The 24,203-nt window shown below is 33.0% G+C and overlaps 1 pseudogene; it reads left to right on the top strand.

The window, feature by feature from the left end:
* The first annotated feature begins 421 nt into the window (after nucleotides 1–421).
* Nucleotides 422–13,757, top strand: LOC143580127 (putative pumilio homolog 7, chloroplastic; annotated as a pseudogene).
* Nucleotides 13,758–24,203: the final 10,446 nt, after the last annotated feature.

Below are 24,203 nucleotides of genomic sequence, written 5' to 3'. Positions count from 1 at the left end.
AAAGAAATCCTACATATTGGACGATCCTATTCCTGACGAACCAAACATTGACGATTTGGATGCCTATAACGATTGGTTAAAATACACCGAGGATTTGGTACAAGTTTCTTGCCTCATGTTGTGAAACATGATTCCCGAGATTCAAAAGGATTTGAAAATCATGGGGCATATGACATGACCACCCAACTTAAGGAAATGTTCCTTACTAAAGCTAGGGTGGAGCGCTTCGAAATGGTTCAAGCGCTTCATGCATGTCGTATGGAAGAAACCCAATCGGTTTCATCTTATGTGCTTAAGATGAAATGCCACATTTATCGACTCGAACGGCTAAATTGTCCTGTCTCAAAAGAGTTAGCCACGGCTATGATCCTTAATTGCTTAACCAAACGATTTGAGACTTTTTTCATGAACTACAACATGAATGGATGGGACAAGAGCTTTGGTGAGCTTCACACAATTCTCAAAACGGCCTAAGAGGGAATGGGAAAAAAAGTTTTACCGGTTCTCACAATCAATGAAGGTGGCAATAGAAGAGGCTCACCCAGAACCTAAGGCAAAGGTTGCTAAAGGTAAGGGACACGGCAAGGGTAATTTCAAAGAAAAGAATAAAGTAGAACCACCCGAACTAAAGGAGAAGAAGCTAAAGGTTAGCTCAGAAGACTGGTGCTTTGGTTGTGGTGAGATAGAACGTTGGATGAGGAATTGTCCAACCTATATCAAAGAGTTGAAGGACAAGAGGAACGCGGGGCAAACCTCGAGTACAACTTTAATGATCCATATTGGTATTAATGTTATTTCTTCTAACACATGGGTATTAGATACCGGATGTGGAACTCATATTTGCAATTTGTTGCAGGAGTTCAAAAGAAATAAGCACTTCAAGAAAGGAGATACAAGTCTCTTCGTGGGCAACGGAGCAAAAGTTGATGTCGAAGCCCAAGTAGACTACATTTTGAATCTTCTAAATGGTTTGGAAGTTGTTTTGAAAAACATTTTGTATGCTCCTAGTTTGAATAGGAACATTATCTATGTTTCTCTTTTAAGACAATATGGTTATGATTTGAAGTTTGTAGACAATGGTGTTTGTGTTTTCATGAATGATGTCTTTTATTTTAAAGCAATGCCGTCTAATGACATTTATGAATTAGTTCATAATAACATATCCTTTGATAACACGTTGTGCCAATCAAGCACCAAGAAACTCGAAATGGATTTGAGTAAGACTTAACTTTGGCATTGTCACCTTGGTCACCTAAACAAAGATCACATACATACACTTCAAAATTATGGTCTTTTTGAATCAAATGATGATTCATTTGATAAGTGTGAATCTTGTTTACAAGGAAATATGACCAAGGAACCCTTAGTGGAACTAACGTAAGGGCAAAAGACTTATTAGGTATCATACATTCGGATGTATGTGGTCCTTTTAAGGCAATGACAAGGAATGGTGAAAAATATTTCATTACCTTTATCGATGATTATATTTGTTATGGGTATATATAGATGTTAAGAAACGAAGATTAAGCTTTGAAATGTTCAAGGTCATCCAAAATGAAGTAGAAATCAACTCAATAAAACCATCAAATTACTTCGTTCAGGTAGAGGAGATGAATACCTTGGTGATAGCGTTTCTGGATCATCTTAGGAGTTGTGGAATCATCTCACAACTCACTCCACCTGGAACAGCACAACATAATGATGTGTCCGAAAGGAGGAATCGAACTCTATTGGATATATTCGATCTATGATGGATAGAAGCACATTGCCTCTATCATTTTGTGGTTTCGCATTGCTCTTGGCAGCCCGTATTCTAAATATGGCCCCAACCAAGAAAGTGGACAAGACATGTGACACTCGTCAATTTCAGGTTAACTCCGTTAATCCGAACTCCGTTAATTCAAACTTAAGATCACATGAACTGTAACGCATATCTCATTACATTTAAATTAGGGTTTAAATGACGCATGACAATCATTACACGAGTAGTCTTTCGGAATTTCACCGAAACACTCATAAGTCAACTCAAACCGTTGGTGAACAAACAATAAATATCAAAACAACAAGTATGTGATAATTATGTGTTAACTTTATGTGTTACTTGATATTTATATGTAGAACATTAACTCAAGAAGCAAAAGTCTATTTTGTGCTAGAAATTGATAAACTAGAATATTAGGGGGTTAAGTGTAACACACACCAATTCCCCTCCCCCCCCCCCCCGGTGAACACACACCACACACACACACGTACACAACTATTTTTCAAGCTTGGTTGAAGGATTCAAGTTGCTAGATAGGTAATTAACATCCCCTCTAGCTATTCTAATGATTTAATTATGATATTGAACATGTTAATCAAAACCCTAAATATTGAAAGTGATGATTTTAGATGAGTTAGGGTTTATTGTTATGATTATTGATGAACACTAGTGATTTGATAACTAGTTGCGTTGTTATTGATTGTTTAATTCGTGTTTCCTGAAATTGAATGTTGAAGTAAAACCCTAGATGTGCATGAAAGATGAAATTGAGATGCATGGTTGGTGAATTATGTATCTAGAGGGTTGTATTCATGATTTCTAGTTCAGAGGTTATTAGTTTGTTGAATTTTGGTTAAAACTGATGTTGGACAGATTCTTAATTGCATGTTGAAACGATTGTTACTCGATATTAATATTTATTTGGAAGTGATTATTGATTCTACGATTTAGTGGGTCGAGTCTAGTTTCTAAAGAGTCTGAGTTTGTAATTTTTAGACGGGTAAAAGTTAGTATTTATTATTTTACAAATTTGTTGTGCAAGTCTGATTCGGGAAGTCTGCTGGTAGGCTCTTTTTAAATTAATATATCTCATAAAAGACAAGACTAATCGAGTTGATTTCACTTCTGGAAGTTAACACGAACACATCTCATGCATAAGTTTTATGTGTCGAGTCTAGGAACTCACTCATAGTTCAAATACTTAGAAAATATCGTTTTGTTTTTAGAGCACTAGTGAGGATATTCTGTGACGCACAACTTTCTCGGATATTTTTGTTATCTTCGCAAACAGTGAGTTTCACGTCCCCTTTTACTCTTTTTAACGCTTTTATTAGGGGGAGATAACATACTCCAACGCTTTAGATTTTGTTACTTTTATATATCACTTGTAAAGCTATGTGGCAACAAACCAAGAAAAGTCCTTCTGAACATCGAACCGGTAAATATTGGATAATATCGAGTCATCTTTGAGTAGTACTACTGGGTTTGACAAACCCCATCAAACTCTAAACTCGACTGTAGGTCAAGTGGGTGTAATCTTGGCTAACACATTACCATGGTCGTGGTTGACATGGTGGCAAGGCAATCTTTAAAGAGTCAGCTTTGGTGTCGAACACTTACTAATGCATGCTTGATAGGTTAGTTACCTATTGATATATAATTGACTTAACATTATCTGGTAACGCTAGAACGCAACGCTTAATTTATGTAAACCTGGGAAGTCACCAACCTTTGTGTTGACACTTTTAGTATGTTTATCTCAGGTAGCCGAGGCGGGCGAGCGTTATAGGACATGCATTCGCTGAACACCATTATTTTTAAACTTCTTTTAATTTTCATCATGATAACTTGTGTTTTAAGTCGTCCTGTGTGGCGAAACTTTTTGCTTTACAATTTACACTTCCGCATTTCACTTAAGACTTGATGTCTTGTTGGTTTTGAAAACTTTAAAGATGGTGTTTGATTATAACTAATGATTTCAATCCTGTAAGTTCACACCCTCTGACGGTAAAACTCCGTTTGTGGATTTTGAGGGTGTGACAGATTGGTATCAGAGCCATTGGTTATAGCGAACTAGAAATGCATTCATACTAGTCTATAACTGCAACGACCCATTAGTTATAATTTTACGCACTGCATATATAAATATATATTATATATTTAGTTATTCATTTTCTTTATCTCTTTAACTCATTCACTCATACGCGTGTAACCCATACACGACTTATCCTGTAGGGATGTCAACGCCATCTTCATCATCTTCCGACCCGGAGTCTCATGCCCCTGGAAAGGAACCGCAGCTATCCAACCCATCACCACCTCGAGTAATCCTGACACTAGCAGCCCCTGCAACGAAGACGCATCGCCCATCTCGAAACGTGTACGAAGACAACTGTAACTGGAGTTGGTACCCGAGTCTGATCGAGCGTATGGTTTACCGTTAGCAAGTTCCACCACTACCTCTCCCGGGCTGTCCTAAATCCTTCAACACGATACCACCCATAACCCAACCAATAGAGCGTGCTTTCGCAGCTCTCGCTTCCTGTTTAGAGCGTGAAGTTGTCTTTATGCGCTCCATGAGAGCGAAGGTTACTGAGGTTAATGAGGATGGAGCCGATGCTTGGAGGAGACTTAGCTACCTGACCGAAGGCATGAAGAAAGTTCAGGATGCTCATGTGCAGCAAATGAAAGTAATGACTAAGATGCAATCAGAGATGATAGACTTGCAGAACGAAGTTTGGAAATCAAGAAGCCTTGCAGCAGTAGCTCGAGCTCGTTGTGAGACACTAGAGGAGCGAATTGCCCCTAACACAGGAAGAGAATACTGAAGAAGATCCAGAGGAAGAACCCGAAGAAGATCCTGAGGAGGAACCAGAAGAGGAACCGGAGGAAGAGCCGACAAAGGATGAGGCACACTCGGACGTGTCCTCAGACGATGACATCTAAGGAGGATAACACCTAGATGGAGGGGTTGTCTCCATCCAAACTTATATTTTTTTCTATAATTTAAAGGATTGATTTTAAATACTTTGTAGCGGATACGATGGTTTTAATCATGAATTGTTGGGTCAAGAATTTGACCCAAATGAGGAGATTTGACCTAAACGAAGAATATGAAAGATTGGAATCTTCTCAACCTCCTCAGAAACTGCTAAGTATTGAATCCGAGCACACCTTGGACCTTCTAGTAAGCTTTTAGTTAGCCGAGTATGAGATTTTGCCTCCCGAACAAGGTTTACTTCAAATAGTCTTCTTAAGTGGATATCCGAGCAAGGTATGCTTTTTAGTGATTTCCGAGTAACGATCATTGATTTAGCATATCCAAGTAAGGTTCACTTTGTCAAGCAGGGTTGTTCTTCAAGACCAAGTATTTTACTCTTCCAAGTAAGGTTTGGTCAACCAAGTCCATGAAGCCAAGTGATTGGAAGACCGGGCAAGGTATTCTTTAATAATTATGGTCCGAGTATACTTGATGAGTTAATAGAATATCTCTAAGTTATTTCGAGTAAGGTTCTGCTAAAGTAAGGTATGTACTCCCGAGTACGCCTTATCAATAAGTTGTTCAACTGACAATGAGCCGAACAGGATCATAGAAGAACAAGGTTGCTCGTAAGGATTTGTCGAGCAAAGTTTGATAAGTCCAAGAAGATTGAAGTCTACTCGGTGAATATTTTACTTGGTAAAATATTCTTTAAGTAAAGTCTACCCGGAAACTGATCCCGAGTACACTTCTATGCTTACCAAGTCTGAAGGAAGGCCGAGTACATTGCGTACTCGGAGACTGAAGTTTAATGAAAAGCCTACCCGGAAGACTTGTTTTACACTTAGTTTTTATTTTTGAATATGTAATTTGAATATGTACTATCGGATAGGGTTTCTAGAAGGAATGACAGCTGTCCTAGGTTGGCAGGCCTATAAATAGAATATTTAGGGCACGCCGCCAAAGAGAGGCAGACAGACAACAATACGGATAAGACCGACACAATTAATTGAGAGAATATTGTGAGTGTGACGGCTGTCCTAGGATTCATAGAAACCCTAAATCAATTATCCTTTTGTATGATTAACATTATATAAATGAAAATCTTTTGAGTGAATCCTTTGTGTGCCTTCTGTCTTTGAATATTCATTGCAACCATATGTTTGTTATTGATTCCGCCTTTAACAAACGGTTATATTTCTAAATACAGCAACCCGTCATTAACTCTCTTGTCGACACGATTAATTTTGTGTGAGTTATGACATGATTGATTAAGATCCGAGACGAATCAAACATCAAAAGAAGGGACCTGACAAGTGGTATCAGAGCTTGATTACTGCTATTTTTAGAAAGATTGTTGTTGAGTAAGATTTGAAGAAGAATGAAGTAAGCAGGCACTGTTCGATTGATTTGTGACGTCAGCAGCTCTGTTTTTCATTTTTCTTCCAGATCTACTATCTACCGGTGTTTTCTCTTCCTTGTTTCATTTAAAGCTTTAATCTTTATATCTAAATCTTGTTCTAATCACATCAGACACATCAGATCTGAGCATTCTGTTTAAGATCTGGTTATTTTTGAAATTTTTTATCAAAGAAACTGATTTTTGTTTTCTCAAAATGTCTGGATATGAGGAACAAGAGGTGTCTACTAACAAGATACCTAGGTTGTATGGACAGGAAAACTTTATCAAATGGAAGGTACTCTTTGAAGCAGTCGTATGCTACAATGACATTGACATGTGGAACTCCATCAAGAATGGTCCACAAACTACTGTTGAAGAAGGTGTAAATGCTACTGAAACTACTGCTATAAGAGAAAAGATGAGAAAGGTGGATGACAAAGCCTTGGCTATGATTAAGCTATGTTTGTCTTGGGAGATTCTGACCAAGGTGGCTCATCACTCAACTGCTAAACAAATGTATGATGTCATCCTTAAGATGTATGAGGGGAACACTGAATTGAAGAATATTAAGAAGCAAAGACTGAAGCAACAGTTGGAAAGGTTCAAGTATAGATATGGAGAAAGGTTGAAGTCAATACTAGAACGTTTTCTAAGTATTGTGAATAAGTTGAAAACAACTGATTATGTAATGACTGACTTTGATTTGAATACAAAGTTGCTCAACTCAATGCCAAAAGAATGGTATACTGCTTGCAAATTCATCCTTCAAAAGCAGAATTTCAATGAATTGAAATTGGATGATGTGGTATGTTTTCTTCAAGCTGCTGAACTTGAAATGATTGAGAATGAGATGATCAAGGAAGATAGACCAAGTTTTCATGTTTCAAATGCTTTGATTGCACCAATGGGAAATCTGTCTATCAAGAACCAACAGCAGATTCCCATAATAGAAGAACCAGCTGAACATAATGTTGTGACTCAAAAATCTTTCATTGGGGGTAGCACAAGAACTCAAGGAAATCAGCAAAGGTTCAATGTGCAATTGATTGATGATTCTGACTCTGCCTCTGTGTCTAATGGAAATGTTCCTAACCTTGGAACAGGACATGTTCAAAGCAACGAGACACAAGCTTTGTTTTCTATGTTCACTGAGTCATATAATGCATTTGTTGCAAAGAACATGATTCACACAAGTGTGGTTCAAGATGATTTAAAACAGATTGATGCAGATGACTTAGAAGACATGGATTTGAAATGGCAAGCTGCTATATTGGGATTGAGAAGTAGAAGGCTGTACAATAGAACTGGTAGATCTCTGGTTTCTGGCCCAAATGAGAGAATAGGATTTGACAAGTCCAAGGCTATCTGTTACAACTGTCAACAGCCTGGACACTTTGCAAGTGAGTGCAATATGCCAAGGAACTTTCAAGTCAATCAGTTCCAACAGCCAAGAAACCAACAACAGTACCAGCAGAATGTGCAAAGAAACAACAACCAGCAGAACTTCAACAATAAACAAGGATTCAATCCCAACAACAACAACTTGAACAACTTCCATCCAAACAACAACTTCAATCCCAATTTTAACAACCAATATCAGCCTGAGATGAACAACCAGCAGGGTATGCATCAGAATCAAGTGTATTCAATGAACAACACTCAGAATCAAGCTGTTCAAAACCCTGCAACTAACAACATTCCAGCAAACCAAAATCAACCAAGAAATCAAGGCAATGTGGCAGTAACAACTCAGCATGAGGGAAGCTTTGACTGGAGTAACCATGAGGAAGATATAGCAGATGATATCAGAAGAGCTAATGTGGCATTCATGGCCATAGACTCTGCATCTTCATCTAAGGTACACTCTGCTCCTACAGTTGACTTGAATGAACTTATTAGTGAACTGAAAACAAAAGCAGGCAAGCTGGAAGTTGAGTGTTTCAGAAAACAAAGTATCATAAATGAGTATGAGGCAAGTGAGATGATAAGTGATGAAAAGATCAAGAGCCTTGAAGATGATTGTATGGTCATTTATAGATCTCAAACAAGATACATCACTGAGATTGATGGTTTAAAGAAAATGTTGATTGAAGAAAAGGTGCAAAACACAAGACTAAAGGTTGAAACTGAATTCCTTAAGAATTTGGTCTCAACTGGCAACATTTGTGGAATTCTGAATCAAGTAAAAGACCAAGACAAGTATAAAACAGTTCCACCTCCATTCAACAACAACTTTATGCCAAGGGTTGACAAAGAAAAAAGAGATGCATATTTACAACAATTCAAAGATGTCTTTCAAGACAGGGAAGAAGTTGTAGATTTATACAGAAAGGTAGAAGTGAATGAAGATGGAGAGTTTGTGATTGAGAAAGAAGAGAAAATGGAAAAGTCAATTGGAGTTCAAGTCTCTGAGGATGACTTTGATTCAGATGAGTTGGATCAAGATGATCTGAGTGATTTGAGTGATCAAATTACTGAAAAGGAAATTCAAGCTGCTGAAAAAGGAAGAAAGTATAAAAAACCTGAATCTGTTGACAAGCTACCAAAGTATCCACCAGTCCCACCAAAATCAAAGAAGCAAAATGATAACATTAAAAGGGAACATGTCCCTTTTGACATCTGTGAATGGAGGAAGATAAACTACAATACAATAAGACCACCAAGCAAGACTGTATGGAATAGGATAAAGCAGAACAAGAAGAAGAAGAAGGTGAATGAAAAGACTAATACAGAAATCTTTATCCCAGTTTATCCAATCTTTTCTAGTCATGAGGTGTTGGATGTTGGAGAAGTGGAGACAATGGAAGAATATGAGAAAAGACAGTCAAGGGTTAGAGAAAGCAGTGATGAAGAACCTATAATTATGAAGAAGATTGTCTTTGTCAAAAGCAATGTTGAAAGACAAGACATCAAGATTGAGGAATTTGTTCCTTTTTAAATTGACTTTGATGGTTTGAAGAATCAGAAGACTTTAGGAGTCAATACACCTAAGCCAAGTGAAAGATTCAAGAAACCAAAAGAACATGAAGTCTTCAAAGGAAAGGTTTGGTGCAGAAAATGTGATGAATATGGTCACCACACAGATTCATGTCATGAAAGATTCAAACTCAAACCATTTCATGTACCAGATGGAAAAATGTATGGTCAAGACTTTGCATTGTACAAACAAAAATATGAAATGTATTTGGGAAAGGGAATGTCTATGGAAAGAAGACAATTAATGAAGAGAATGTTGAAATCAAAAGAAAGAAACATGTGACTGAGTGTGCAAGAAGAAGTAAGTCACCACAGAAGCACAAGAAGATGACAAAGAAGAAAAATCAGTCATTGAAGATTAATCAAGACATTCAATTAGTTAAGACTGATGAATCATATGGATCATCAAACAGTGAAAAGACAAGAAGAAAAGATACTTATCAGAGAATGAAATCAACTGAGCTTACTGGTGATGAGAAGTTCTTGATGAAACATGGATATGAACCACAAGGTTTCACTTGGAAACCTAAAGCAGAAACTAATATTGAAGCTGTGGCTGATGTAAGAGACTACTCAGAAACAAAGGACTATGTCCTGAAAGAGAATGTCACTGACTCAGATGAGCCTCAATGTTCAGTTTCACTTTTAAAAACACCAAGAGAATGTGGCTATGAAACTGATTATTCTGATAATCTTGAAATCATTCATGCAGATTCTGAACCTACAACACTCACTTCCCAGGCTGCCAATGAAATTGACACTGATAAGTTGCAAGTTGATGAAACTTGCACCTCATCACTTAACTAATCAAATTTCTCTTTGTGCAGGAACAGGCCACTCCGTTGAATGACATATGGTATATGGATAGTGGTTGTTCTAGGCACATGACTTGTGACAAGAGGTCACTTGTGAACTATGAAGAGAAATATGAAGATCCTGTTGCCTTTGGGAGTGATGAAAATGGTGGAAAGATTGTGGGTAAAGGAATCTTGACAAATGGAAAGGTGTCATTTGATAATGTATTTCATGTTGAGGGAGTTCAATACAATCTTCTGAGCATATCACAGATGTGTGATAAAGGTTACAAAGTTAGTTTTGATGATTCTCATTGCTTCATCTTAAAACCTGAATTTGTAATTCCACCTGAGATGATTATGATGATGGCACCCAGAAATGGCAACTTATATGAGTTGAATATGAAAGAAGCCATTTCAAGAGGTGGTGCATGTTTTGTTTCCAAAGCCACCGAAAATGAATCAAAATTGTGGCATAGGAAATTGTGTCATGTAAACTTAAAGAACATGAATAGACTGGTCAAGGGTGAACATGTGATTTGTTTACCTACAAGAGAATTTAAGTTTGATGATCACTGTGATTCCTGTCAAAAGGGCAAGCAACACAAGTCTACTCATAAGACAAAGCTCATCAATTCAATTGATCAACCACTTGAGTTACTTCACATGGATCTTTTTGGTCCTGTGAGTGTACCAAGTATTGGAAAGAAAAGATATTGTCTGGTGATCATTGATGACTATTCAAGATATACTTGGGTCTATTTCCTAAGTACCAAGGATGAGTCTGCTGAGTTGATTATGGGTTGTGTTACAATGATTGAGAACAAGCTGAATAAGAAAGTCAAAAGGATGAGAAGTGACAATGGTACAGAGGTCAAAAATGGAGTTATGGAAGAATTCTGCACAAAGAAAGGAATATTTCAACAATTCTCAGCTCCTAGAACTCCTGAACAAAATGGTGTGGCAGAAAGAAGAAACAGAACTTTGATAGAAGATGCCAGAACCATGTTGACTGATGCAAATCTGCCTGTCACTTTTTGGGCTGAAGCAATCAATACAGCATGTTATGTTCAGAACGGGTACTTGTAAACAAAAGGCATAACAAGACTCCATATGAAATTTTCAATAACAGAAAGCCTTACATCAAGTTTTTCAAGCCCTTTGGTTGCAAATGTTTTTTCTATTGAACACTAGAGATTATTTGAACAAGTTTCAAACTAAGTCACTAGATTGTTTCTTTGTTGGATATTCTACTCACTCAAAGGCATACAGAGTTTATGTGAAAGATCACATGAGTGTGTTAGAGTCATCTGACATCATTTTTAATGACGTAATGTAGATAGGCTTCAGCACAGGAAAGGACTGTGGTCCTTATATGTGCTATATTTGTGTTGTGGTAGCATGGAGTAAGACTGCGGACTTCGTACGTACTATGGTTATAGGTGATAGACGCCAATGTAGATAAGGAATGCGGACCTTATACGTATTGTAGATAGGCGTCAGCACAGGAAAGGACTGTGGACCTTATACGTGCTATACTTGTGTTAGCTTAGGGGAGGACTGCGGACTTCGTACGTGCTATGGTTTAGGTTGCAACATAGGGAAGAACTGAGGACCTTATACGTGTTGTCAATATAGGATGGTACAGGGAAGGTCTACGGACCTTGCACGTACCATAATTGGTGAACATAGGTAAGGACTACGGACCTTTTACGTGTTTACGACCTTGAGTACAGGTATAGACGGCGGACTATGAATGTACTCTCGGTAGACTGAGGTTAGTGATTGTAGATATGTATGTATGTATGGTAGTGGGGTAACAAATTAAGTATGGATATGTATCTTCGGATATGTATGTATGTGTATGTATTGTATGTCGCTTGATTAACCAGAACTCACTCAGCGTAGCTGACTTTTAGTATGCACGCAGGTACATATGTTTATCGAGAAGGCATGAGGATGACACATGGCATGGGTTGAACGGCTGGCATCTGAAGCTAGGAGAAAAGATGTTTTAAATATAATGTTTTGTGTTATGGTATCAAAGAAAAAATTAAATGTTTTGTAATAAATGGTTAAAGTTTTATATTCCGCGAAAGTTTTAATAAACTCTGATTTGTAGAACAGTGTTTATGAGTAAATCTGACGCTAAAGTAGGGCTACCGGGAACGGGGCCTTACAGGTTATCAATAAAAAAAAATATTACCGAATGTCGAAAAAACAAGCAGGTTATACAAAAGTGTGAATTTAGTTTTTTTTTTAAATTAACAAGCGCAACTTATTAGAGAAAAATCATATTTAAAATGAAATATTGATACAAGACAGAAAATGAAATGAATTGGTTCTTTTAGAAGTCCACTTTCCTGGAACCAAACAGGTTTCATAAACACCTAAAAACAATTATGATCACACATTGTGTTTGTTACAGGACACGTGCGGTGCGGAAACTTATAGAAACTCTTATGACAAGAAAACAAATCAAAATGGTTATCTCTGCACTTGAACAAGGATTCCTTGCGCTATTAAGGATCTTAACGGGAACCATGTTATTCAACGATGTTTGCAGTGCCAGACTAACGAAGATAATAAGGTTTTTCACTTGTGTTTGAATCTTTAATCACATAATAAAGCTGGAATGTTTAGTAACCTTTTTTAATTAATTTTGTGGCAGTTTATCTTTGAAGCTGCTTCAAAGTTCTGTTTGGACATTGCTACCCATCAACATGGATGTTGTGTATTGCAAAGATGCATCAATCACTCAACTGGCAAGCACCAAGAACGATTAATATTGGAAGTTTCTGCAAATGGACTTCTTCTAGCACAAGATGCATTTGGGTATGTTAATTATGAACATGACTGCTTTTATATAAATGGTTTTAAAGTTTGTGTATTATGAATGCAGAAAATATGTTGACAATCTATATTGGAGTTACAAATACCATCTGCAGTATCAATGTTGGTTTCTCAGTTTAAGGGCAATTATGTCCATCTTTCCAGACAAAAGTTTAGCAGCCATGTTGTTGAAAAATGTCTATCGGTGTTGGATGACCATTACAGGTCGAAAATCATACGTGAATTGCTTTCAGCTACTCATTTTGAACAGTTGCTTCAAGACCCGCATGCCAATTATGTTGTCCAAACTGCCCTTCGAGTCACTGAGGTCTGGATCTCTTTAAGTTAGTATAGTCTAGCTGTCTAAACATGGGCGTTGGGTTATGGGTCAAGTTGAATTGGGTTGGCTTGAAATGATATTTTTCAAAAAAAAAATAAAAATTGAGAAATCTTTTTTCAATAATACATGCTATTTTGAAGGTTTTTTGCTTTAAGAAAATATAATGGTGTAAATAAACTTGAGCCTAAGCTTGGCTTGATATTAATTTTTCAAGCTCGAGTTCAATTTGTTTATTATTTATTAAATATTTAATTGTTTTAGTTTTTGATATATAATTACTTTTACATATGTATACTTTATATCATGTTTAAGAAAACCTATATTATTTAATTCTTTTTATCATAATTTAATATAATATGATTTTATTATGTTATGTAACTATATATCTATCATATAAAATAACTATTTATATAAATAACAAGCTCGGTTAATCTAGATTATTTATAAAGGTAAATTTAATTATATAATCATTTCACAGTCAGACCCATTCATAAGTAACTAATTCATAAGTAATTAACCGGCTAAAAGTTAATAGCAAATAATGTGATCTAGTTTTCAAACAGGGCTCTCTTCATAACTTGTTGGTGAAAGCAATCTAATCGCACAAGGCGATCTAAAGAAATAGCCCGTATTCAAAGCGGATTTTCTCACACAAGCTTTTAAAGAAGTGACAAATATCTCCTGTCATAATGTTGTTGTTTCATGTGTTTATTATCAGTTTACTATCCACATTCACCAGATAATCGGGCTTTGCTTGTGTGTTCAATAACCCAACATGCCAGTCTATGTGTCGTTAGGGCCCACGACGTGCTTTGTTAATGTTGTTGAGTGCAAACATAACGTAGGGAAGTTGTTTTTGGATTCCAGTTGCTTAAAGTTTTTTTTTCTGTTGTGTGTTTACTGTGACATGTGCAGGTTTCTTTCCTGTACATTTTGGTTATTTAAGGATATTTTTATCATTTCAACTGTTTGAATGATGCATTGTATTGGCTCGTTTAAATGCGTACACTACATACATTAAGTGTGTAACCTTCTACTAGTAACGTTTAGAAAGAGCTACAAGCTTCTACTTAAGTAACCTTCTTTAAATAAATTTACTATTATTATTTTTAGTTATGGCTATTTTAGTAATTTTATACATTTATTAAAAGCTCCAACTACTCTGCCAAACATCTAAATATATCTAAAAAACGACATCTTCAAGCCATCAGTCACCAGCTTCAAGCTACCAGCCACCAGCTTCCAGCTACAGCTGCCAGCTAGTTTTGCCAAACATACCCTTGGTGAGAATCACAATCTCACACTTTCAAATTATGTTCGAGTATAAAAAGTATTAAATATTAAGTGAGAGAATCTTAATTCTCAATTGACCATAATTTAACATGTTTACATTATGCATGTAAAGTGGTATTGTATTAATCTTAATAAGGGTATAGCCCGTGTTATACGCGGGTGGAAAATATGTCAACAAACATAATAAATTTAAACAACAAATTCAAGCAACACAAAACTTCTTTAAACTTTCGGACCAAAACGTTAACCATTTACATTTTCTAGATATTAAAAGTTAAAAGTTACAATAAGTTAACGTGCATCGAACAACCAAATAACATCAACAAATGACATAAACATGTTCTTTAGTATTAAACCACCATCAACTTCTTCAAACATTCTATCAAAAGAAACTCATTTTGCTTCACCACCTGAAAATATAATTAAACAATAGCATCCAAATTAAATATACCATAATAACATATTTAATAATGAGTAACATTTGAACAATAATAAAGTTGTTTTTATTAAAATGTTGTTTTTTTTTAAAACAAAATAACATATAACAACAAACAAAGTAAAATGACAACATAAAACATCTTTCTAACTTAAACCATTAAACCAAAAAGATATATCAATAAAAACCTTTTTTTGGCCGTCATTTTATAACTATCAAATTTGATACTCTTTCAAACCAACCCGTTTTGAAATATTTTCAAAATAGTTACAAAATATAAAAAAATTGGAATTAGTCAACTTCAAAAAATTATGGTTTTTTTTTATTTTTGACCAATCTTGCAACAAACTTTTAAATCACTGACATTAGTATTTTGTTATATTTGCAAAACTTAAATACGTTTTACAATAAATGAATTTTCAAATATCTTTGGAAAGATTAAAAAATTTTATGTTGACTTGGGAAAAAATTAATGTTGATAAAATATGATATATTAAGTATTGATTATTAGAAATTATATCAATTCGAATACCGTGTTCTAAAATAACGCGGTTATTATTTTAGTATTAATTAATAATTAATATTCACGTAAATTAAAGTAAGATTATATTACAATTATGGCAAATATTTATAGTTTGACAATCAGTTTTTTGAATATTAAAATGACAACTTATTCTAGTTAATGCCAAATCACAAAAATTAAAATCAAATCGGTTCTAATTTTACTAATATTGCTAATCAATTTAGAAATAATTACAAAAATGAAAATCAAATTGGTTAATTGAAAACTTCAAAAAATTATGGAAAGATTTTGAAATTAGTTTAAAATTATGAAGAGTAATAAAACAGTTAAAACTTTGTTGAAAGATTGGTCAATTTCCGAATTTAAAAGGAGTTTAAATATGTTAATTAAACTTTGTAGTTTTATGTTTAAATTTAGTCATCCATATAAAGATAGAAATAATTTGAAATATCTTGATTCATGGGAATAATAATATTAATAAATTATGAAAAGTTGTCATGTTTAATAATATTCACTAAATCATATATGCCGAATAATATTTATAAATGATGATAAAACGGTTAATTAATTTATGATATATTAAGTATTGATTATTAAAAATTATGTCAATTCTAATATTGTGTTCTAAAATAACGCGGCTATTATTTTAGTATTAATAAATAATTAATATTAACGTAAATTAAAGTAAGATTACATTACAATTATGACAAATATTTTTAGTTTGACAATCAATTTTTTGAATATTAAAATGATAATTTATTCTAGTTAATGTCAAATCACATAAATTAAAATCAAATCTGTTCTAATTTTACTAATATGACTAATTAATTTAGAAATAATTACAAAAATAAAAATCAAATAGGTTAATTTGAAAACTTCAAAAAATTATGGAAAGATTTTGAAATGAGTTTAAAATTATGGAGAGTTTTAAAACCTTTAAAACTTTGTTGAAAGATTGTTCAAATTCTGAATTAAAAAGGAGTTTAAATATGTTAATTAAATTGTATTAAAACCACTAAAACAATTTATTGAGTTTGACTATTCTTATTAGTTATTTAAACAAATAAGGATAGTCAAACTAAATAAATTGTATTAATGAGATACTTAAATGGATAATTTAAATGTGTCTTACCGGAAAAACTAAATAATGATATTGTCCATGGATGACGGTAATTTTTATTTAGAACCTAGAAGAACAACATGTAAACAAAAAAAAACAGGAAAGAAAAATATAAAACTTCAAATAAATATAAAACAACCATTGTTATAGGTATAACACATAACCGGAAAAAATTTAATGGATAAACGTAAAACGTCCACATATTAGCTTCATCCTCGTTTTTTATTTACAACCAAACTGATTTTGATAAAATCTGTTAACAATGAAAATAAAGATAAAAAAGTTAGAGGAAACAATAATCGGAAAAAAATATAATGTTGTCAGAAATACATATATCAACAATCGGAAGTTTATTATAAAATATATACTTACCGGAAAACGATTAATACAAATCTAGATCTAGATTAGCCATAATATATGAGAGGAAAGAAAAATATAAAACTTCAAATAAATATAACAACCATTGTTATAGGTATAATACATAACCGGAAAAGCTTAACGGAAAAACTAACCGGAAAAACGTAAACACGTCCACATATAAGCCTCATTGCCGTTTTTTATTTACAACATAAACTGATTTTAATAAAATCAGTTAACAAAGAAAATAAAGATAAAAAGGTTATAGGAAACAATAACCGGAAGAAATATAATGTTGTAGGAAATACATATATCAACAACCGGAAGTTTATTATAAAATATAAACTTACCGGAAAACGATTAATACAAATCTATATCTAGAGTAGCCGGAATATATGAGAGGGCGAAAGGAGATCCGGTTAATAGAGAAAGAGAGAAAAATATGTTTAGTGTAAAAAAATATGAGTTTTTAAGGTTTAAATATAGGCTGATTATATCAAGAAGACACGTGACAACATAATAGAGAATATGAGAATGAAAAGTTGATTGCTGGATTGCACATGTGGACAGCATAGAAGAAGGCCATGTGTACAAATTGTATTACTTTAATATTATTTAAAGATTTTGCATAATACATGAGATGATCCACTGTATTTAAAGAGTTAAAGAGGGGTCTTTAAATAAATGCTATTAACAAAAAGGGGCTAGACTAATGACTATTTACAATTAACACTTCTCATCAAGTCGAAGCATAGATGTTAATCATGTCTAACTTTCTACATAAAAAATCGTTTTAAGATTTCTGAATAGGTTTAGTGAAAATATTTGCAATCAGAAAATTTGTCTTAACATGAATTGGTTGAATGGATGGAAGATCTGTCTGAGTGCCTATGGTCCAATCTTTGATTAAATGACAATTAACCTCAATATGCTTCGTTCTCTCATAACATACTTGATTCTTGGCTATATGTATTGTTGATTGGGAGAACAAGATCATACTTTTCGTTGTTCGAGAAGTATTCCTTGTGGAGAACAAGATATTTCTATGCCAAGGAAATACCGAAGTCAACCTAAGTCACTAATTTGAAATACAAGGCAGAAGAAATTTTTTGAGTGTTACACCCGCAAAAATTCCAAGACATGAATAAAGTCGAAGAGCTAAAATGTAATAATCTATATAGAAAATAAGTAAAAGAAATGCAAAGTGTCCATAATATAAACAAAAATAATTTAATTTATATTTGAAATATTAATACTCGAGCGTTTGGTTAAAGAAACAATTATAAATGAACTTTTAACAATTACAATTATGGTTTCTAGATTTATTACTTTTACAATCTATATGCATATAGATGATAAAATAATATAACTAGCTAGATATGATATTTGAATTAATAAAGTAAAATCATATAAATTTGTATATATGCATCAACTATCAAGTTGGTCATCTGGAGTATAAATAAAAGGAATTACATACTATAAAAAGTATGAGTTTAAGCACGTTTTTAAGTCTTGATGTATCCTAGCATCTATACTTCATGATTGTAATTCTATAGTCACTATTCAAATCACTTTACATGTATTAAAATGAACCGCCTAAAAAAATTGAATATATACATCAAACTTTGTTCAAACAAGAAGTTAATAAGTGTTGTTCATATCAAATAATAATAATAATAATAATAATAATAATAATAATAATAATAATAATAATAATAATAATAATAATAATAATATGATTGTTAGTATAATATAAATACTCCATAGTCTTTGAATGGAGTATAGGAATTATTAAAGAGCATATACTTGAAATGTCATTATATAATTTGATGCACCAATTCAGAATCTGAAATGCCACATTTATTATAAATTGCTACGAGCTATAAAACTAAAAACGTATTATAAATTTAACCGACCATATACTTCAAATATCTTGATTCATATATAGGGGAGCTCAGATTAGTTTACTAAAACACAAAGAGAGAACAGTGGAAGTAAACTATGAACGTTTAAAGTTACGAAATATAGATGGTTTAAGAATTTGATTAAATAGTAAATAAACAAAATAAATAAATAGTTCTCATATAATTCTAATATATCAGTATAATTCTAATATATCAGTATATATTGAAAAAATACTAATCGGATAGATCTTTATATAAAGAGAAATACATAAATATTGCCACATTATATTATATATATATATTAAAATGCAAATGTCGGTGCACTCACAAATTTAACTATTCATCAAAACGTTTGTTCTCCATCTGACACGTGTTATGTGCTCCATCTAATTTCACTTTCACTCGTCCTTATTTCATTCTTACCAATTATACACGTTTTGTTTCTCTGATAACTTTTTAGAGTAGGTGAAGACCCTTTTGCTCTCTCTAATTCACCGTCTTTTCGTCGTTGATTTCGAATAAACTATCGTCGCCTCCCACCATAATCAACATCAGATTTAGTCCCAACTGAAGCTCCCGTGACCTGACACAGTCGGAAGGGGGGTTTGATGGTGCTACGGCGGAAGAGAGTGGGCGAACCCTTAGGCAGCGGTGGTGGTACGGTGATCTCTTACTGTTCTTTTAGTTGTTTTGTTGTAGGCCGTTTACCCGTGGGTAGGGTAGGTGCTTCACCTACTGTTGCCGGGTTTTTTTTAGGTGACGTACGGTGGTCCTGTGGACCAAGAGGCGAGCCGTAGGTGACCCGTCGTCCATTGTTACCATCGTTTATTGTTGCCGATTCATAAACATTGGTGTCCTTTTTATTGCCTTCTACTATGGAATGCATATTTGTATAAGTTTGTGTTTACTTTAACTTTGTCTCCAGCATTTTGCTTATGTTGCTTTAAATACATTTGTTTTAATTGTTGGGTATTCTTACGTTTTGGTTTAGGTATGTTATCCGCGACCCATGTTTGGTGATCATTCGAATAAGTTCGTGGAAGATACAGAACAATTTGTCATTTGTTGATATTTTTTTCCGCTGTTCAATGGATACAGAAACCTCCCCAACATCATGAATACATTTCTAGCAAAATCATGTAAAGATTTTTGAGTTTTGACTTTCTTAGGTTACTTACAGTTGGGGAAAAAATGTTATAACACTATGCACCTGTAATGCTTCATTTAATAACAACTCCTTTCTATTTTCATGTCACGCCTATTACAAGAAACTAAACATGCAGGGCAACGCTACAACGCCCGGGTCATAGACCTTGTTACTTTCAAAAGCCACCAAAGTACTTTTTAAAACACACGTGTTAAGCTCATCAACAATCCTACATTCACTTTCATTAAACTCTCAATATCTAGCTCCTAATATATATATTAACTAGGTTAGAACCCGTATGTTACACGGGATGATAGATAATAAACGAAAACAACTAAATAATAATAAAATTTATAATATGATCTAAATTCTAAATATATGTAAGACCAAAAAACAAAAAAAAAGACCAAATATAATTCACAATTCTATGACATCTCATAAATGAAATTACATATTACAATACGGAGAATTATGAAACAAAAAAGTTACGACGTTTATTCATAAACATCAAAGTTATATTTTTTTTTCTATTTTCTACAACTTACTCTAATACTTAACAGGCTCCATTAATAGAAAATACTCATTTCTATTGTCATCATATGCAGGTGGTATTGCCTGTCAATCCAAAAAAAAAAGAATAAAATCTATAGCAAATTTATCTTTCTTTCCAGATTATGAATGTAGATACTGTAATAAAAAGTCAAAAACCTAAATTTAACACTCTAATTTTGTAATTTTCATCTTGAAATGAGCCACCTCGTAATGATTTATAATATCCCCACCTTAAATCATAAACCTGGGGATGATACCTGTTTTGGCTAGCCAAAAAATAAAAATAGAGAAACTAAAGGAAAAAATAATAATAATAATCCAAAAAATATGCAATAATAAGAAATGTGAACACTATAATATAACACTATCACTTATGTACAATATTATTGGCAAAGTGCAAAAAAAAAAGAAAAAAAAAGAAAAAGAAAATTCAAATTCTCGATTGCATTGGAGAAAATAAAAAAAAGGAATATCAAGTTGCCACTCTCAAGCCTGAAGTACTAAATTATAGAACTATGAGTTAAAAAATGATCCGATATTTGGCTTGATTAATATATTTAAAAAATTAGTTGCAAGGTTCCATTTTTAAATGGTCAGTCAACACAAAGTTAAGCCTAAACAAATTTGTGTATTTTATTAAAATGACTTGTTTTAAACCAAACTCATTTTAACTGGAACTCATTTTTCTAAGAAACCATATTGACCCGAACCAAATAGATGTTTTTTTAAAGTCACTCATTTTAACATGAACAAAATTAATGAAATAAAAAATTAGAAATTGTTAAGAGCTAAAAGCTGATCCGATATTTGGCTAGATTAATATATTTATAAAATTAGTAGCAAGATTCCATTTTTAAATGGTCAGTTAACACAAAAATTAATCCTAAACAAAAATTAAGATTCCATTTAAAATAACTTGTTTTGAACCGATCTCATTTTAACCAGAACTCGTTTTTCTAAGAAACCATATTGACCCGAACCAAATATATGTTTTTTAAAACGACCCATTTTGATTTTTGACATGAACCAAAATTAATGAAATAAAAAAAATAGAAAATGTCATTAGCTAAAAACCGATATGATATTTGGCTAGATTAATATATTTATAAAATTAGTAGCAACATATCATTTTTAAATTGTTAGTCAACACAAAGGTTAAGCCTAAACAAATTAATGTATTTTATTAAGATGACTTGTTTTGAACCGAACTCATCTTAACCGGAACTCATTTTCTAAGAAACCATATTGACCCGAACCAAATAGATGTTTTTTCATAAAACGGCCCATTTTGACATGAACCAAAATTAAGGAAATAAAAAATTAGAAAATGCCATGAGTTAAAAACTGATCCGACATTTGGCTAGATTAATATATTTATAAAATTAGTAGCAAGATTCATTTTTTTAAATGGACAGTCAACACAAAGTTAAGCATAAACAAATTGATGTATTTTATTATAATGATTTGTTTTGAACCAAACTCATTTTAACAGGAAATCATTTTTCTAAGAAACAATATTGACCCGAATCAAATATATGTTTTTTTAAAACGACCCATTTTAACATGAACCAAAATTAATGAAAAAACAAATTAGAAAAAACTAATTTTAATATTATATTAAGAAACAAATGTTAATGTATGATTCAAATCATTAGATTTTGAAAAGAAATAAAATTAATGAAATAAAAATTTAGAAAATGTCATGTGACACTTTGAAGATATTTGGTTAAATATAAAAGAAAAATTGATGAAAATCCACTCTTTTATTATATAGGTAGAGATTTTGATAAAAAAATAAAATTAATGAAATAAAAAATTAGAAAATGTCATGTGACACTTTGAAGACATTTTATTAAATATAAAAGAGAAATTGGTGAAAATTAACTCTTGTATTATATGGGTAAAAATTTTGAAAAGAATTAAAATTAATGAAATAACAAATTAGGAAAGGCCATATGGCACTTTGAAAAAATTTGAATAAATATAAAAGATAAATTTGTGGAAATCAACTCTTTTATTATATAGGTAGATTTTCCTTACTGCACATTAAGATAAACTAATAGAAAGAAAAATTCCAACATATTAAGGCGTAGAGGATTAAAATCAATTAGTGATCCTTTACACCATTGAATAATACTCAACTACTATCCCATGAGATGGTGAACGGTTAACGATTGACATGTAGCAACAATCGATGATGATTGATTAACGTAGAAAATGCGAGTCTCGTTTAACCCTCAAATTTCGTGCCATCAAGTTGGAGTCCCGACGTCACTTCGGAATACCGACGTTTGTTCCCCGACATCCGACGTGTAGTAGAAGTACTGCCCAACCGTCTTTGAGCTTATTACCTGAATAACCGTATCATGGTAGGGGTTCTGCTTAAGTATTTTATTATATATGGTTTAGACCCTTGTTGGGGATATAGCCCATACCTTGATCATATAATAAGTGAAATATCGTTTTTATAAGAAAAGGGTATAGATAAAATATTATTTATTTATGAATATAAAGATGTTAAACTCGTTCTTAAGAAAGAAGATACCTGGTACGTTTCTTCATGAAGAAGAAACGTAGTGTATAAATGATAAACATTTTGGACTAAAGGTCCAAGTATTTTGTATAAAGAAATGATATCAAGGTAAAGGTTATGAAAACAGACTAAGGTCTAAAGCTTGATCGTTGATCTAGTATTTATAAGAAGGTTATTCTCGTACTATAGGTCTGAGGTAAGAAGAAGCATAAATCAGTGAGATACACTAACCATAACAAAGGTGAGTACGTCTATACTCGTTATAGGCGTGAATACGTCTAAACTCTTTACAAGCATGAATACTTCTAAACTCTTTACAACATTATAAATCGAGTAATTAATTGTTTACATGGGATTATGAATCCCTAAAACATCATAAACAAAGGTAATCGCTGGCCATCAGACTATCATATACGTTTGTCTGGATCCTTTCATAAGTGGTTTACACCGCGACACGCCTGATTATGCCTCCTCCACGTTGGGCCGGAACTAAGATTTTCGAGTGGGGTAATCTTGTGTATATAGGTAGTAGTTAAGTAATCTTGAACGTTGCGGTGCTTACTGACTTGTTTCGAGTTGAGCTGGAGTTTGTAATTATCATTCAAATTTCAAGACTTGATTAATTCCTAAGCCACGTTGGGCCGAGGCCTAAGTTATGTCACCAACATATATATAGCTGACGTATTTTCTTAATATTTCAAGAAAGCAAGTATAGTACAGATAACAAGGATTAAAGTCACTCATGGAGTTAGAGGCTTGCTATATGAAGATGGCTCATTTTAATTATTAAAATATTGTAAATAAGTTCACCAAAAATTTATAAATCAAACACTTAGATATTCATTATCCGAGAAGTTTTCGAAATAATTTAATATTTTATTTGCAAGCACTCGGATACTTATTATCTGAAAAATTTTCAAAATAAATAAATATTTTACTGTAAACAAAGTCTTCTGCTAAAAATAACCCGCAACTCTAATGTATTTACAAACCAGTTACCAACTATTGGTCACAAGCCTAGGCCCTAAGTCGGGGTGTAACATTGAGTTTGTTAATATCGGCCTCATTATCACATGTAATGATGATTTCATCTACGTCAACCACAGAAATAATTCTTCCACCATGCCGATGCCTAAAGAATACAAAGTGATCATATGCACTACGAACCATCTCATATTCTCCCATAACACTATAAAATGACCAAAGCTTGCCTTGGGTGACTTCTTAAGACCATATAAGAAACGACGTAACC

Source organism: Bidens hawaiensis, unplaced genomic scaffold, assembly GCF_021521415.1.
Source record: "Bidens hawaiensis isolate Kalapana, Puna unplaced genomic scaffold, B.hawaiensis_p1.1 tig00030248_1, whole genome shotgun sequence".
Taxonomy (NCBI): Eukaryota; Viridiplantae; Streptophyta; class Magnoliopsida; order Asterales; family Asteraceae; genus Bidens; species Bidens hawaiensis.
Note: the sequence above shows the minus strand (reverse complement) of the source record. Positions and strands in the feature narration are given on the sequence as shown.